The 18784-nt window shown below is 35.6% G+C and overlaps 1 long non-coding RNA gene across 1 annotated transcript; it reads left to right on the plus strand.

Annotated features, from left to right (window-relative positions):
- Positions 1 to 7156: 7156 nt before the first annotated feature.
- Positions 7157 to 11002, plus strand: LOC113968132. The gene is made up of 3 exons (XR_003534382.1): positions 7157 to 7252; positions 8561 to 8630; positions 10916 to 11002. It is a non-coding gene; the product is annotated as an uncharacterized LOC113968132 (long non-coding RNA).
- Positions 11003 to 18784: the final 7782 nt, after the last annotated feature.

Consider the following 18784-nt stretch of genomic DNA (forward strand, 5'->3'; position numbering starts at 1 on the left):
GATTACTTTTGTTAAGGAGTGCTCCCTGCTTGTGCCCAGGCAATCCACCAACTCACAGAGATAGTGGCTGAAGCAGAAGTTCAGAGCTGAATCTGCAAGTGTTGAACAGTACTGCCAGTCCACTCATGCCTAAGGATGAGTTGGATGGGAGTTAAATGATAAAGAACAAATGAGTTTGATCAGCAATCAATCTCAAACGCTTTGAATCAACAGGACACTCTCCTCTGCTAGTTCAAGGTTCTCAATAGCTGTGATGGGAATAGGATGGGAATGCATGATCAAGCAGTTTTCTGTTCATGCATGAAAATACAGTTTACTTACATGGACAACTCCCAGTACCCAGACAGAGCTAGGAAGAACTGTTAGCTCTTAAAGAGCTGCTGGCTTCTGGTAATCCTGATCTGGATGAGGCTTCCACAGCAGTGGTTCTGTGGAACCTCTTCTTTTCTTTTCCCAGGAAAAGAAACCATCTGCCACTTCCTTGACTCAGCCCAGGATTATCAGCAACTTTTAAATCTCTGTTAATAGCACTCAAAATAGAGCTTCTAAATTAAGAGTGCCTTTTGGTTAACACGTGTAAATATAAAGTTTTTCATATAGGTAAGGTATTGGCACATAGAAAAGTGGGGGAGGGAAGAGAGGGAAAGAGAGGGTAAGAGAGAAAGAAGGGAACTTTTCAAATTCAACACAACACTGAAAGACCGATATAATTCTCCTCACTTTATACACATTAGAAAGTGAATTGTCCTTACCTTCTCCTTTCCTGATCCTTTCAGAGACTTTTATTCAATCACTTTTGCTGCAAATTTCTTAGGGTTGTAATTGGATAATCTTACAGATTCTAGCAGGCCCATTTGTCAGTGAAATTTTGGGGTTATAGTCTCTCTGATGAAATTAAGAGTTGCCAAATTTACAAACAACTAACAAAATAAATGGTTTGTTTTGTTATCAGTTGAAACACCAGCTTATCAGAAAGTATATTCAGCAAGGTGAGCCCAGACAAATCCCAGTAGACAGTGAGACACTTGTGATATTCTACTAGTGATGGTAAAATCATATTTAGTGAGATACACCTATAAGTTTGGTCTGCATGCCACAAGGGCCGTCTTGAAATCCAAAGTCCATTGCTTGTCTCAGAAGCTCCAGTCTATATGACATGTGCATTGAACAAGTAGACTATATACTCTGCAACTATAGACTAAACAGAAAAACATAGGATCCAATACAAATCTGGATGAACATGTGGGCTGATTTTGGCAGTCGTTTTAGACTTGGGGCAAAGATGGGATGAGTCAATGACCATACTATTCACTTTATATTGAGTCCTCATATTTATATGGGGCAGAATTTCAACCTTCACATTTGCAGTGTTCTCAGAAAAGCAGTGGCAGTCACTGATATCTTCATTTTTGAAAATCAGGTTATTAATCTACGTTCCAAACTTTCCTCTTAGGAACTTGATTTTACAACCCTCGGTTCGAAGATTCAGAGAGCTTTCCCCTGATTAGAAAATGTCGTTATCTTCTACCTTTGTTCTTGATTCTGAATTCTAAATGTAAGATTAACATATGTTCTTTGACACTAACAGATTTTACAATAAATGTACTTACCACAGAATAGCTGGAAACATTAAATATTAAAGAAAATTTATAGCTTAATTTCATTAAACATTCCAGGGATAACCACTTAAGTACTGGAATACTTTAAGAACATACAGAAGTAGCAGTTTCTCTGCATCTCAGCCTGGCACAAAGTTGATTATTATTTTAGGTGATTTTTATTATATCTACAAAAAGAGTGAGGAAAGTATTGCATATGCAGACAGGAAAAAAATTTAGCAGAATTCAATTACTGTGGTAGAGAATTTTTAAAAAAATTGAAGTGTTTATTTTTGAGAAAGAATGAAAAAGGTGAATGACGTTGATCTAATTTAACTCTGTAGGTGGAAGAACTATGTTATTGTGGAAGTAATAAACATTAGAAAATCCTTTCTTCATACAGAAAATTGGGAGAAAAAGTTGGTGATTCTAAACTATGATGGATATGTTTGGTATTAATGCAGAGGAAATAAAAATACACATAACAGAAAGAAACAAAGGAAGGATGCTTGTAGGATTATTATTAACAAGTCATATTCCTTAATTTCTCCTTTCTGCAGACTTCCTGCTTTTTTTTTTAAGATAGTTTCCTGTCCTGATATGTATATCTATCTTCTATTTTTCTATTTCCAGTTAAATGATATAATTTTTTCCCTTTCTATGTACACCATGTTCAGATATTTTTGAGTGCTATAGTCTCTCTAGGATACAACTGCTATATTAAAAGTGTGTTGGGTCAGTTTTAAAAAACTTTCTGTTATCTTGCATTACAGCCAAAATGGTTTTGACTAAACTGGACAGGCATGACATAGAAAATAGTGAAACAGTTACAGTGGTGTTTTGTTTTGTACAGGTTTTTTTAATGTTTTAATTCCCTGTTATTTGAACAAGATCAGACAAAACTGGTAAGAGAGAGTTAAATTGTCCTGTATTGTATTCTGTTGCAAACCTCTCAGTTCAAAAGGAGTATTAATAAACCTTCATTTCTTTCAGCTGGCTGTACTGAGAAGTTAATTTTGCCAATGCATTTGGTGAAAAAAACATTAGTTTTGTTGTTGATGGGAAAAGAGAAAAGTAACAGATAACTGTAAAAGGTCAAGAATTGCAACAGGGGCTCAGGTCTGCATTGCTCCAGCCTGTAGTGCTGCATGGGGTTGTTGTGATCCAAGTGCAGGACCTGGCCTTGTTGAACCTCTTAAAATTGTTCCCAGCTCATCAATCCAGCCTGTCCATTTTCCTCCGTAGAGCCTTCTTACCATCCAGCACATCAACACTTGCAGCCAACTTCCTGTGATCTGTGAACTTAGTGAGAGTGTACTTGATTCCCTCATCCAGCTCATTGATAAGGATATTAAACAGGACTGGTCCCAGTAAGGAGCCCCTGAGAACTCGTCATTCATGATCAGTCACCAGCTGGATTTAAGTCTATTCTTCTCTCTGGGTTTGGCCAGTTGTTTGCCCAGCAAAAAATACACCTGTGTAAACAGGGATAGCCAGTTTCTCCAGAAGAATCTTGTGGGAAACTGTCAAAGGTTTTACTGAAGTCCTTAGCATTTCCCCTCTCCTCTGCACACATCATGATGCATGTAAAGGAGTACAAGATTGTGGTGAAAAGTGATCTTGAAGCTAATGGACCAGATGACACCAGAGATGAAAAAAGGCCCCAGACTTACCAAGAGCTCATGCATGGTAAGTTAGTGATAACAATGTAAACTCAGGAGGTGGGAAAACCTGATTTTTAGGGGAAAAAAAAAAGAGATAAGTGTGTAACACGTATTAAAAAGCCATACATTAGTAAAGTTGAAAATAACAGAGAACTGCAGACTAATGGAGAAAAAGCTATGTGTGTGAAGAGTGGTTAACAATGGACTTCAGCGAGCAAAGATGAAATAATCACTATTACCATCATGATCTCCTGACAAAGAGTCAGAAGAAATTGTCACCGTGATTGCCTTCCTGGAGAAGACACCAGGAGGCTCACAAATTGTCGTAGCCAAGCTCCACAATCTTTTGTTGGTACATAGGAACATGGAAGAGTGAATGTAAAAGAGAGAAAATGTAAGAGATATTAGGACAGACAACTTTTCACTGCAACAATGTCTAAGAGATCTACTTGGTACTAGTAAGTACTTTAGACTTTGAGAGTTAACATCATCATAGCTGGTTAAAGCATTTTGATTAAACGGTTGAAATATTACATAGCGTAAGAATAAATTGTAAAAATTTATTATGTAATAATAGGTTATGTTGTGTTTTAAGCAAACAAAATGACATATTCAGTTTCTGATCTCATAATTAATTTTCTTCTTGGTCTTCTGAAGCCTTTCAATTACTGCCACTTAACATTGAAGAAATTACAGTAAAGACTGATGAATTACAGCATGTTTCAAATATAACCAAAGGAAAGAGGTAGAACAAGTAGTTTAATTTTTTAAAAGAACCCTAAATCTTTAAATCAATGGCTTTGAAATTTTATATTACAAATAATTATTGTCAGGATAAAAGATAGTATTATTCAGAAGATAATCAGAATACAATTTTCATTAAAATGTCAAGAACAACCCAGTAGTTGTTCTTGTGAATATGAAAGGACTTAACACGAATTATTCTTTTCAAATGTCTCTGATGTTTGAGAGAGATTACAGCTCATACGTTAAATGTTTATTAAGTTAGATTATTTAGATATAAATTAGTGTAGAATCACTAGAAATAAGTAGACACTGTATATTACAGTTTTCATAGAAACTCTTTCCATTTACATGCAGTATGAACAATGTTACAATGTTGTAAAAACTGCTTTAAAAAGAAAAAAGAAATTTTTCACTGGAGGCAACATTATTTCTGAGCACCTGTATGACTACAGCAAACTTATGGCTTTTAATATGTTGAGAGCTATGGAAGTTTCTGATAGTTAACTGTAAAAAACTCTGAATTTTTTCATCCCCAATGACACTAGCATTTATGTTAATCATCTAGTAATTGAAAGCGTATAATGAGGCAAGTATATACTGAACATTTCACTCCTCATGTTTTAATTTTTTTTTAATTTTTTTTTGGTTGAAGAATGCAAAATCTATTAGCTCAAATTAAATGGTGTTGTGGTTTAACCCCGGCCAGCAAGCAGACACCACATAGACACTTGCTGACTCCTTCCCCAATGGAATGGGGGGAGAAAATAAGAGAGGTAAAAGTGAGAAAACTTATGGACTGAGATAAAGCTGTGCAAAACAAAGCAAGGAATTGACTCACTTCTTCCCATGAGAAGGCAAGTGTTCAGCCATTTCCAGGAAAGCTCTGGAAAAGGTCTCCATCACACAGAATGGTTCCTTGGGAAGATAAATGCCTCTACTCCAAACATCCCTACTATTCTGCCTTCTTTCCCCCAACTTTATATACTGAGCACGACACCATATGTTGTAGAATATCCCTTGGGTTGGTTGAGATCAGCTATCTGAGCTGTGTCCCCTCACAACTTCTTGTGCACCCCCAGCTTCCTCGCTGATGGGGGGTGGGGGTGAGAAACAGAAAATGCCTTGGTGCTGTGTAAGCACTGCTCAGTGATACTTAAAACATCCCTGTGTTATCAACACTATTTTTAGCCCAAATCCAAACCTATAGCCCCATACTAGATACAGTGAAGGACATGAGACATCAGCAGTTCTAGTTTTATTGTCTCAGATTAATAGAAGATATTTCTTTTGAAACCCAGATTACAGACACACAGACATAAATAAACCGAACAGCTTCAACTACTTATAATTAAACTAGAATTCAGTAACTTTATGTTTAGGTAATGTTTAATAATAATCTTAAAGAAGCATTTGATTTTAAAATTTTTGGCCTACTTGTTGTTCTATGTGCGGCCTGAATAAAGAGTTGTTTGTCCGTACTGTTGATAGCTTTATTAAGCATAAAAATAGTATACATCAAATATTTACTCCTGTTCTAGTAAACAATTTCAGACTTGCTCAAGTTTAGCCCTAGAAATATATTTCTTAGGAAATACAGGAAAGAACAATCCTCTGTCTGCTTTGAGTAGGTATTAATTTTTAAATTACCAGTTTACTTCTCTGTTTCAATTCCAATAACTTTTTGTTATTAGCAGACCTATTGTCACCTGTCTGTGCTATAAAGACTGAATAACTTTGCTACATTCATAGGGCAGGGGAAGGATCTTGCTCATATTTCACAGCACTTTTATTAGGAGCAGAAAAACAGCAATAAAAATAATGATGACAGTATCACAAAGTGAATGAGGTAGCTGTGGACCAATCTAGTCAACTACAGCAGGGTGCTCAGGGTTGTGTTCAGGGAGGTTTTCAATATGTCTGAAGCTGAACACTCCACAGCCTCTCTGGGCAACTTTCTTCCAGGATTTGACCACCCACACAGTAAAAATCATCCAAACTTTATAAAGTTTTAGTGAAAATCCTTGCATTTTTATTTGAGCCCATTGGAAATGGTGTAACAAGGATTTGCTCTATCACCTTTTCAGTGACTGAGGTAAGGCTTACTAGTTTGAAGTTCCTTGGATACTTCTCCTTACTCTTTTTGTAGATGGGAGTGTTGTTTGCTTTCTTCTGGTGTGAGTTCTATTCCATCCTATATTGTTACTCATTTAAGGGTCTCCTCTCCAGATTGGATAGCCTATTAGAAAAGATGCTTTTACCTAGGTTTATCAGGTGGATTCTGTCTCTTCCTAGCAGTTCCTCAAAGTTCAAAGCCTGTCCCATGGCTGTAAAAGCTAAATCCCTCTGTTAGAGATGGTGTGGGAACCACTGAGCCCAGTGGACTCTAAGGACAGAAGAATGCTCCTTCCTGGCTTCTGAAGCCCAGGCAGCTGCAGGCTGTGTCCCCAGTGTTCTTTCCATCTCAGTCCCAAGGATGTGTCTGAAACTGTTCCTGCTTGCACATCCAGTCAGCGCAAAGGCTGCAATGGTATCTCAGAGAGGCACATACACACACATATGTATACACACAAGTGCATAGGTGACATTAACATAACTGGCCACACAGACTCACGCAGGGCACTGCCTTTAGCAGCATCCATGTACAATGATACCAGAAATCATATAAAACTTAGGTACAGATAACAAAGTTCTGTTCCTCTCACTTATTGGAATGAGGTTTGCAAGTGAAAAGTCATGTCCTTTCTTTCTTGATTCACTATACAAACACCTTCACAGATCCCTCAAATATCATCACAGCCTCTAATTTCATCTAATACTCATGCCTAGAGGCTGAGCTGCCTTACTGACTATGCAGGTCTTCTATTTTCTGGACAGTCCAGCTTGATGCTGCACACTCAGAAGCACTTCTGTAATCACGTATTAGTACAATCTCTCAGTCTCCCTATTATCCATTCTCAAGTCAGAACACTTCTTCAGTCTCCAGTGAGGGTTTACTTTTACTCTAATATTTTTAATTCTCCAAATAGTATCCAGAAAGTAAAATTCTCTATCATGATTAAATAAAGTAGAATTAAAACAAAATAGTGCACTCTCACTGCATAATTCCCATCTTGAACACTCAAATTGTCTTATCTCACATTATAGGTCTCTTGAGTTCATTACTTTGTCTCTGATAACAGATGGTGTTTTCACAGAGTCATTTCCATAAGGATTATGTAAGACAACAGAAATAATATCATGACGGTAAAGTGACTAATATTGCAGTTCCAATAAAATGATGTGAAATTTCAGCTCTCACATTAAAGGCATCAAAAACACTTATTCAGCACTCGATTTGCTAAAATTTGTATAGGCTGAAGAGTTACTGGAAAACTGGTAAAGGTGATTAAGCGGATAATTACCAAAGCCTTTCCTTATGCTTAACCAATGGCATAAAAGGCATGGATGTTGTGAATAAACTATTAATTCTTAGTTTTCCCTTAAGTCTTAGTAAAGGGTTTGTAAGTTGGCTAATAAAACATTAGACAATGTTCCAGTAAAAGATCTAGAGAGAAGTAGAATCACCTTTGTTTGTTATATATATTGTAGTCTAGTCCAAATAGAGGGTACTACCAAAGTGGTGATATTCTGCAAGATTATTTAAAAGACAAAAATGGTGTTTAGGATATGATGAGGCGAAGGAAAATTATTAGTTGTTATATATAGTTCATTATAAATAACTCTATTAATTTTATATTGATGATCTATCACAGGAAAATGCTATTATCTACTTAATTATTTCAAGATCAGAGAAGTGACAGCACATCAAAATTTAAAATTGAGTGAAAGTAGGAACGGCAATTTTGATCAGAAACCCAAATCATGAATACTGCCTGACAGAACTAAAGATGACTTCTTAATGACTGACACAGCAGAAAGAAAATACCCAAATGAATATTGAAGGAACAGTGTTCAGGCAAATATATCTGGCCTTGATAATGAAAGAACATATAGGGCCAAATCCAATTGTCTTTCTTATATGGTTAATTCTGCTGTGGTTAATTTGTCTTCCGTGTCATTTTTTTTTTGTCAATATCCCTATTTAATTACTGGGTAAGAATATTTCTCACAAAGGTCTGAAAAATCCCTTTGGACATTGAAACAACTATGTTTTCTATAAGTAGGGACAATAATATTGAGGCATATCATTAATGGCTTATGTCTAAGGTCATAACTATTATCTCTTAATAGTAAAAATACCTAGTTTCTGTTCATCTGAATTCAGCATAAAGACTCTTGCTTTACTGCAATTATTTAAAGAAAGAAAAGGTTTTATGTCCTCATGCATAAAATAAGTAATCTGGCAAATCAAACACTAGACAGTGAATCTTTTGATTATAATAAAGTATAAAAGAAACATTTGGATACCCTGACCATCAAATGAAAAAGTATGAATTTCCAGAATTACACATAAAGACCTACTTGAGGCTAAAGACTATAAACCCTTGGGCAGAAGTTAGATACTAGCAGTCACTGTTCTAATGTTTGTGGTTCTTCCCTCTATCCTGGCAGGGTTGCCATTTCTCATGACTAAGTCATAGGATTAAATCACAAGGAAAGAAAAGCAAGATGATCTGCACAGGTATTGATAAAGGTTGTTGAGCAGAGATCATGAGGAGTATGAGGAGGTAAATTAAGTTGGTTATGTTTTTGGTGAAAATAATGATGAACCTACAACACCCAGAGACTATGAAATTTTAAGTGACATCCAAAAACCTTCAGCCTCAGTACTATTCCATTTTCAGATAGGAACTGTGAAATAAATAGGAAAAATTATCCTTTTGATATTGTTCCACTTAAAGAGGAAAATCCGGTCTCTACATTAAACAAATTCATCTGATGTCTGGTGTACCAAAATGCTTCAAAAGTTCTCCTGAGAAGTTCATTGAGACACAAATATAATATAACCAGTATGAATTTCTACTTTTCAAATTGATTCAAAAACCCACCAGCTGTAGCCCAGTGTTTTTTGTTAGTAGAGGGCATGAGGTTGTTGTGGCCTGAGTTGATCTGAACTTGTCTTATCTGTGTTAAAAATTGTGTTGCAGTTAGGAAATTTCTGCCTTAATTGTTTTCAGTTTGGTTCAGTTTATAAGTTTATAGGCAGGGTAATTAATCTCTGTAGAATGAACTAGCTGTCACCCTAGAACAAAACTGCAGAGAAATGAGATTTTACCATAGGTCTTAGATGGTCCCATATATTATTATGATCAATCTTGTTACTTTAGTGGTGCAATTTTGTGAATCAGGTAAAAACAGTTTTGTTGATAACAGACAGAACTCAGTATTTAGAAAGCAAAGACAGACAACATAATCAGACTGCATTAAGCAAGCATGAAAATGAACCTAAGTGGCCCAAAACCAATGAGCAAGAAAGTCTCAACATGAACTCTTCAAGATTCAGGACTCATGACTTTGATAACTTTGAACTTTGAACAGGTTACAGCTGTGTTTTGAAGAACATTATTGTCTCTAGGATCTGTCTCTTTTTTTTTTTTTTGGTAGTGGAATAGTCAAGCATAAAACCCATCAATAAGAAAGGACTTTTACTTCAAGTATTTGAGAGGGTTTCAGAAAGTAGCATCTGGACTAAAGTAGCAGCTGGACTGCAAAGCAGTACTTCTGGGTAATTAGTAGTATAGAGGATATAGAAATTTCAGTAAGACAGACTTAAAAGTTACTGTTTTCTTTACATATCTGATATCTATGAGTTTCATAGGTTTTAAGCATTTGAGATTGTTAAAAAAGATTCATAATATATTAAAATCTTCAAATTTCCGTTACTATATAATCCGTAAGAACATAACGAAAATAAATAAATAGTCCTGGGGTTTCCTTTTTTCCTAAGGAAGTTAATTTTGGTCAATCATCTGTATTTATTTAACCTGCAGGAAGAAATTTTCTCATTTCAAGTTTAAATCAGATACTTGATGTATGGAATTCAGTTGTTTGTTTACATAGGTTGCAATTTACTAACATTTTAGGTAAGTTAAAGTTACTATTTTAGGTAAGTTAAAGTTACTAACATTTTAGTCAAGTAAATTAGACCAATGACATAACCTAATTTATAAATCCTTATTCTGTTTGGCTCTGTGCTAAAAATCAAATGAACATCAGGGTTTTTTCAAAGCAGTAAAAAATACCAGTGTATAGTATTAAAATATTCTGATATATCTTGTGTCACTGCTTGTAGGATCATACTGCTGGCTTATTTAAAATGAGCCATCAGTTACACATGGAGACAATAACAAGCACTTCACTGACAGCTTTCTGACCCAGATAACCTTAAAATGAAATATTAGAATACTGAATGGAAAAAGTTATATGGTCTGATTATTTTTATGTATGACCTAATTTATTGACTAATGTGTAATAATAACATATGTATGAACGTTTTTTTATTCTTTGTATAACTAATGACATTCTGGAGGTTTTGATTTTGTTGTGTTTTTAATTGTTTTCCAAAAAGATTTATTTCACTTTACTTACTTATAGATTTAGACTCATTTTTTAAATATATCATCAGAGATGATCTAACTGATGGAGATTAAGAGTTGTGGTTAAATGGTTAACATCTTCTGTGAGTAGATAGCTTACAAGCAGGGTGTATGCCACTGAAGAGGAAAGGGCAGTTTTTGGTGGCCGTGGTTGCAGCATTGTTTTGACGTCTTTATTAGACAGTAATTGCATGGAATAAATATTTGGGAACCAATTAAAAGAGGTCTAACTATTTTCAGATGTGTTTTGAATATGCCTGGTGAATTAGCCACATCTTAGAAATAAGAAAAAAAAAAAAGATTAGATATACAGAAAACCGAGTTCATATCATAATGCAGCATATCAAGAACTATGTATATATGTTTTTAGGCATTTCTGCAGACTTGCTTACTTTCAAGTGCTTAGAATACTCTCAGATTGAATAAGAAAGTGATCAGTATGTATTTTACTCCTGAGGTAAGTAAATACTTGGTGTGGGCCTAAACCATCTTGTCCGGGAGCTGCTTTACGCTGATGACGCCGCCCTTGTTGCCCACACAGAAGCAGCTCTGCAGCATTTAACATCCTGCTTTGCAGATGCTGCTGAGCTCTTTGGGCTGGAAGTCAGCTTAAAGAAGACTGAAGTTCTCCATCAACCTGCACCTCAGGAAGTCCTCCATCATCCCCACATCACCATCGGCCAGTCAGAACTCAAATCAGTCCAACAGTTTAATTACTTAGGCAGCCTCATCTCCTCAGATGGTAAGATCGACGGGGAGATAGATAATAGGTTAGCGAAGGCATATAGTGCCTTTGGAAAACTCCATAAAAGAGTATGGCGTAATAAGCACTTGAAGAAAAGTACCAAGATCAGTGTTTACAGAGCCATAGTGCTGTCTACTCTTTTATATGGTTCCGAATCATGCGTCATCTACCGCCACCACCTGCGTCTCCTAGAACGCTTCCATCAACACTGCCTCCGTACAATCCTGAACATCCGCTGGTCAGATTATGTGACCAATACATCTGTTCTTGAACAGGCAGCAATCACAAGCATTGAGGCCATGTTACTGAGAACGCAACTGCGATGGGCAGGGCACGTCTCCAGGATGAAGGACCACCGCCTCCCTAAGATCCTGCTTTATGGTGAACTTGCCTCCGGCTGCCGCAAGAGAGGAGCTCCGAAGAAAAGATACAAGGACTCCCTGAAGCAACAACTCAGCCTCGGGCATATTGATCACCATAACTGGTCTACTCTGGCCTCCAATCGGGAGGCCTGGAGACAGACCATTTATAACGCTGCTGATGCTTTTGAGAAGGCACGCAGGATCACTCTTGAGGAGAAAAGACAACGCAGAAAGAATCGAGCCTTGCAGAATATACCATCTAAGGAGTCTTTCTGCTGTGTCTTTTGCAACCGGACGTGTCTATCTCGTATTGGCCTTTTTAGCCACCAACGCGCTTGCATGAAAAATGGGTAGAGCCCTTCCCAAATCTTCGTTCGCGAAGCCTAGCCATGATGATGATGATGATGATGAAGTAAATACTTAACTTTTTGTTCTTTCTACTAAGCTTCTAAGAGAACACACTAAATCTAAATCTCAGACAATCAGATAAAAAAACCACAAAACCAAAAAAAAAACAACTACTTTGAAACCTAAGTACGTTATATCAATTAATTTCTTTGGGTCACATTTTGGACCTGCCCTAAAGCAAAACCCTAAAGCAAAAAAAACCAAAAAATTTTCAAATTCTGAAGTGTGCTAAATTGATGATCTCTAAGTCAGGTCTGCAGTAAAAAACTGTATCCAACAGAGTTCAACATATCTGCTTTACCATCAAGACTTTTAGCAACTTTGGATTTTTAGCCAAGGAAAGGTCTATCTGCAGTCAGAATGTTCTTACATACAATAATATGCTCTATTATCTTGTCAAAAGTAGTTTTTCAAACATAAAGAGTATCTTCCTCTGGCTCTTAATGCAATACATTCTTTTTTTCAGATTTCAAAAGGTTACAAGGATTTTCTTAAACTTCTAGATCTCTGTCTACTTCTAAGCCTGGATATCTGTAACCTAAGCTGTTTCCCTTGATGTTTGGCATCTGAAAGCTCTGAGAATTCATCTTCTATTTGGAGCTTGGCTCATCTCTAAGTCTCTGAGGAAAAGCTATCTGGAGCTACCACTGCCAAAATTACTAAGCCTCTCACCTCAGATCAAACTCTGTGGCTTTCTTTAAATTAACAGAATTAGCCATAAATGTGGGAATGTTCTTTAAAGCTACATGAAAACAACATTCTGTTCAGATCCACTAATGCTTCTAGCAGCAACAACGTTGACAATGAGTTCAGTTTTACTAAGCAGATACTAGGAAATGTCTTGCCCACAGAACTGTTTTTTTTAATGAATTTTATCTTATTTTGATCAAAGGCATACTGTGAAAAATGAAATTTTACATAAACTTATTATTTTATGAGTCTCTACAATCCTAAATACTGAAGACCTCATGACATGATCTTTAACTCGACATGAAAATTTTCGCCCCCATCCCTTACATATCACATACAAATGCACATATATGCACACATTTGATGAAAAAAAGAAAGCTTAATAAAAAGTCTCCAGTCATCTGTTTAGCACGATGTTTAATATAATGCCAAAGTAATAAAATGGAGCACAAGAACTCATTAAACAGAGACACCAACACACACTGAAACAGACGGATAAAATGAATTTTATACAATCCTTTTGCTTTTTAGTCAGAGATGTCTTTTCCTTCATTCTGTCTTCATCAACTTTCAATGTCCTTTCAAATCTCATTGCAAATCCCAGGGAAACTCCTCTGTTCTTCCCAAGCTAGGCGGTGAGTATGCCTTTTACCACATGATCTTCCTCTGTTTACTGATATGTTGTTCTCACAGACTACTTAACTATCCTTGATTAAGTATGCTTAGACAATAAGCTGTTTTGTGACAGACATTGTCATTAGTTGACTTTTGTGTTTGCTTAGTGCTTTAAGTCCTCAAGGTGAATAAGGCAATCACAGATATAAAAAGTTCCTCATTTTTTTAAAGTTTTACAATAATTATTTTATAGTCTGCACTGTAATATATCTGAGAAGGAGTTGTTACTCCTCAGGGAACTCCATGGCTATATATATATATATATATATATATATATCACATTAAGGTAAATTCTATGAAATGACAGCTTTATACCACAGCATAAAACCATGACTCAAAAAAACCCACATCTTGATAGAGTCAGAAATACTGTATGTAATGCTGGTGGGAATTTTTATCTGGCAATAACAAATACAATGTATTCAGGAACTTGATTAGACATAACATATTGTCATTCATAAAACCAATACCCTCAGGGTGAATAGTGAGGGTCTGGCAAGATTCTTCTACATTTAGTAAACCTACGGTACACTCATGGTTCATCTTTTGTCTGCCTACATTCTTGTCCATCATTCCAGTGGCATGGTGACTGTAACAGATTTTTCTTTTTTTTTATTTCAGTGCAAGATGTCTGCCAAGACAATGTGCATTTAGATGTTTAGCGTGCAAATTATTTGAAAACCTTCCCCTTGTTCTGCAGAAGCTCTCTCCATTGAGACTTCATTGCCTCATTATTTCAAGTGCATCTCTTCTGGACAATATTTGATTTGCATAAGCCAGAAAAAAATAAAATTACCTGAATAGATCAGAGTCAAAAAGATAGATTTTACATATGCATGCAGTTGCCTGTGAGGAAGAATATATTCTACTGGGTACATGGAAAACCCATTGAGAACAGTTGTGAAGTCAAAATACACATGGCTCAAGACTGCAGCCATCTTAGTTTTGCAGCTGGCAAACAGTGGTATCAATGCAAATTTCCATATCAAGAACCAGAACACACATATGTATACACACGCGTTTACCTGACATGTATGATGTGGGTTTTAAATCATAGATTATAATCTCCAAAGGCAACTTTTATTTTTTGTGAAAGATACAGATCTTGAGACTTTCAGAGAAAATATGCATGAATTAAAGATTGGAGCTTAGGGTAAGGATGTACATTTGGCCAGTTCTGAATAAAATTGTGTAAAAAGATCAAATTAAACCTTTGTCAAGACTAAGTTTATATTTAAATTTTAGTATGGCCAGTCTTCGCGAACGAAGATTTTGGGAAAGGTCTTTTACCTTTCAAGCCTGCGCAATGGATTTTTTAGGTGAGATGCAGCATGCACTGAACTGAGCCCACCCTTTAATCCTAAGGTTCGTCTGCTGGGGCCAAGCAAGCTTGGACAATGGCAGTGAGGTCCTCAGGACACAGGTTTGTTTAGAGTGACCTTCTCTTAGATGGATGGCCTTACAGGGCTGACAAGCTCCATCTGCCCGGGGGAGTGTCCCTGACAGGGAATCGAACCCGGGCCGTGGCGGTGAGAGCGCCGCATCCTAACCGCTAGACCACCAGGGGTCCCCATTTAAATTTAAATTTTAACTGAATTGTGAAAAAACTACTAGTATGCCACATCCCTACCCACAGACTATTACACTTCCCTGATCTTTCCTTGAATCTCACCTGAAATCTCTCTTTATCATCAGTTTAGTTTGTTACTTGGGAAGAAAAGACTCCACAGATTTTTCCAGCATAGACAACTAAATGTGATTTTTTGTCCCATCCCTAAGAAAATGCCACAGGCATTGTACTAACTGGCCCACACTGGGTTACATGAACTTTTTTGATTTGTCTTGCCTTAAGATGTTATAACCTGGTTTTAACCCAGTTTTAACTCCTCATCTTTCTCTTTAAAACATAATATTAACATGAGGATTCAGAAGAACATTGGATATGCAAAAGTAACACAAGAGAAAAGTGGGTTAAACTAAAAAGATTTTTCTTTTAATTTGTTTCGGGTGTTTGTTGATTTTTTTCTTAATTTTTTACAGTTTTAACTGTGTTATTGAAGATGTTTTTCCTGAACTTATTTGAATGAAGTGTTGTAACTGGAAATCACCTGCATTTTTAGTATTATTGACTTTTTTATTTTGATTAGACTCTCAACACTTTAAGTAGACCAATAATGTTTTATTTTCTCCACAGATAAGCTGTTATCCCTCTCATCCAGAACTTGTTTGACACTTTGAATATTCCTTATGACAATTTGGTCAAATAACATACAGAAGGTTTCCCATCTTTGCCCTAATTAGACATGATAACCTGGATTTCCACAGTAAAAGGACTGTATCCCTATACATGTGTTGTGTGTAGGAAAATACTCTAAAATTATATTAGGCATAGATGCAGTAGCATGTAGAAAACAGTATAACAGCAAAGCAAAATACTGAAGTAACTGAGTTCAATTATAGACTCCTTGTATCTTCTTCTGGAAGCTGACCTAATTACTGCAACTCATAAAGGCCAGTATTTTAGATGCTGGATTTGTCTTCTTGCACAACTTTCTCCCTTGACAGAGAAACTATGCTTATTAGTTCAGGTTTACCACATGGAATCACTAATATACACCCACCTTTCAAACATCCATTCATTTTAAGACAGGCTGATATGATGCTTTATCCTAAAACATCATTACAATTATGTTTTGGTTAGTTATCTCACTCTGAAAACAGTAACCCCATATAGAATCATTTTCATATCCCACTTTGGTAATTGAGTACTACTTTGGACTGTTCACATCCTATTCTAAGCATATTTTCTTTTGCTGATTATATAGTAGCTGTGCAACTCTGCCAGTTTATCCATGACAGATTAACCAAAGGCATCATTAGATCAGCTATTAGTTTCATTTTCAGCTCTATATGACCTGCAGGTATATTCAAAATTACTTGAGTCTACGCCAGATTCAAATAACTCTAAGAAACCAAGGTGATACAAATACACTCAGATATATATGTTTAATTGTATTTTTAATAACAAACCCTGTCCTCCTTTAGTCACTGAACTGGTCAGGCAGGAAAACCTCTGTTAAGTGCTAACTTCAGTATCTAAGAATCAGGAGAAAAAGTAAATTTCCCATTCTATTATGCAAGTAGCAATTTCCAGCAGTCACTATTTAAAGTGAAAAGGTGCAAGGTGGAAAGATTATTTTGAATCACATTTCTTCCATTGAAAATTGCATAGTCTGCATAACCAAAGTCACAGAACTCACTTTTGCTGATTATGTGCTCAGTTATTCAGAAGACTCAGAGTTAGCTTTCCGTAATTTCTAGGGAATTCTAACTGAGGAAGGGTGGAGGTGAAAAAAATAAAAAGTTATGCACATCTACATCATCTTAAAATATAATTAACAGGAAAAAACCAGTGCTGTGTTGGCTTTTTAAGTGTGAAAAAATGTGTAAGTAGTGCAAACATTTTGCAATGGGAGGGACAGAATGAGTTTACAATTAACTCCTAGAATATTAAAAATTAATTACCGAATTTTGACCCAGCCAAACTGCTAGAATTTTAAGATCATAATTCCTTTTCATGGATTCACATTTCCTATAAAACTGTGCATCTGGTCATGAAGGCAAATTTTGTTTGCAGCCAGTACACTACACATGCAAATCTTATTTCTCCCAGTATTCCCAGTTCAGACCTCAGAAAAACAAGTGAAATAAGAACTTGACTCAAGGTGATTTACAGCCTATGTCATAGAAGATGACTCTTTGGTTTAATAACATGAATATGCAAAGCCAAAGAAAATGATGTCAAAATGGCATGTCATCAACCGTTGAGAACAACATTGTTAATTTGATTTCGTTGTAATTAAAAGTATATTTGCTTTATTTATTTAATTATAGTGCTTAATGCTATTATATTCCTCATTTACATCTAAAGTCTCCTATTAAAATCTAGCAGTAAATCAGATAAAGTGAACATGTTGCCACCGGATAGAGGCATGAAGGCAATTAATCTTAAAAAGACTTTTGTATTTTTAAATTTCATAAAGTGAAGATCCAGAACTAAAGTAAGAAATTACTAAAGTCATATCTCAAATGTCATCTTCCATTAAAAATGCAAATAACTTAATGCAAAATTGTATACTGAGGTATGTTTACTCTTCTTGTTATTGTTGTCATTGTTGTTAACAGCAAAGAAAAGTAGTGATAATGTGTTTATTTTCACAGAATACCTCTCTTACAAAACATTTGGAAGCTTATATATTTTTGCTGTTTGACTAGAAAACTGTCAGGAAAATTTTGTTTAATCTAGTCCAAAAGTTTATTTCTTGTGTTTCAAAATTAAACGATAACTTATGGTATTCTTCTACTCTGGAAAATGTATTTTTCAAGTTAGCATTTTAGAGCTTGCTAGTTTATCTTCTGCATCAAATGCGACAATATCTTCAAAACAGTTTTTAGCTTCTATCTTGTAGGTTTCTATTTCTATCTATAAAATACATGGTGTTGACATTATTACATGCAGACTCTAATAACTGAACTCCTCTAGATGGTTTCATCAGCAACTGAGAGCAGTTAGTTGTTGACAAGAGAGCTGGAATGCTGACAGTAATGGTTTCCAGAGTGGTCTTGCACAGGATGTGAAGACAAGTCAATTGCTATGAAGTTATTTTTAACATCTGAATATGTAAGCAATGTTTCTGGAAGGAGAAATAACAGATTGAGAAGTCAGTCCTGGGGCAAAAAAAAAAACAACAAACAAACCGTAAAAACTATGGTTTATATATTTTCAAATTTAAACTTTTTACTGAAATCATAGATTATGATATGCGTCAGAAGAAGGCTGGGTAGTGTATAAGAGGAATGTTGGCAAGCTATCAAATAATTTTTTTTTAAGAGTTATCCACCTTATTCTCTACAATACAAAACATCTTTAAAAGTACTAAAAATATTTTCTATGTAGGTTATTTCTTTTTTTTCTTTTTTTGACAGGGAAAAATTATACTTTGAAAGGCAGCAGGAAACTATTGTTGCATGCTTATAATTGCCCTGAGGTTTGATTCCCTTTTAATACGTTCTGAAAAGTCAGAACGTTGATCTGTACTTCAGTAAACTGATCCCATCCAAGTGTAAGTCTTGTCAAGGGAGCAGAGAAGGTTCTTTCAATCTATTCAGTCTTCTGATCACCTTGGAGACTGCAAACTTTAGGTTTCTTCATTTATAAAGGCTTACTGAACAGAAGTCTTAAGCAGACTACCTATTTGAAAATGACCATAAATAATAATCCAAAGAATAGCTAAAATTATAATAATTGATGAATGGAATTTCTCTTACCAGCTTAAATGTAAAAAAACAAGAACTCTTC

This window comes from Neopelma chrysocephalum, unplaced genomic scaffold (assembly GCF_003984885.1).
Source record: "Neopelma chrysocephalum unplaced genomic scaffold, ASM398488v2 Primary Assembly neopelma1_66, whole genome shotgun sequence".
In the NCBI taxonomy this organism is placed as follows: domain Eukaryota; kingdom Metazoa; phylum Chordata; class Aves; order Passeriformes; family Pipridae; genus Neopelma; species Neopelma chrysocephalum.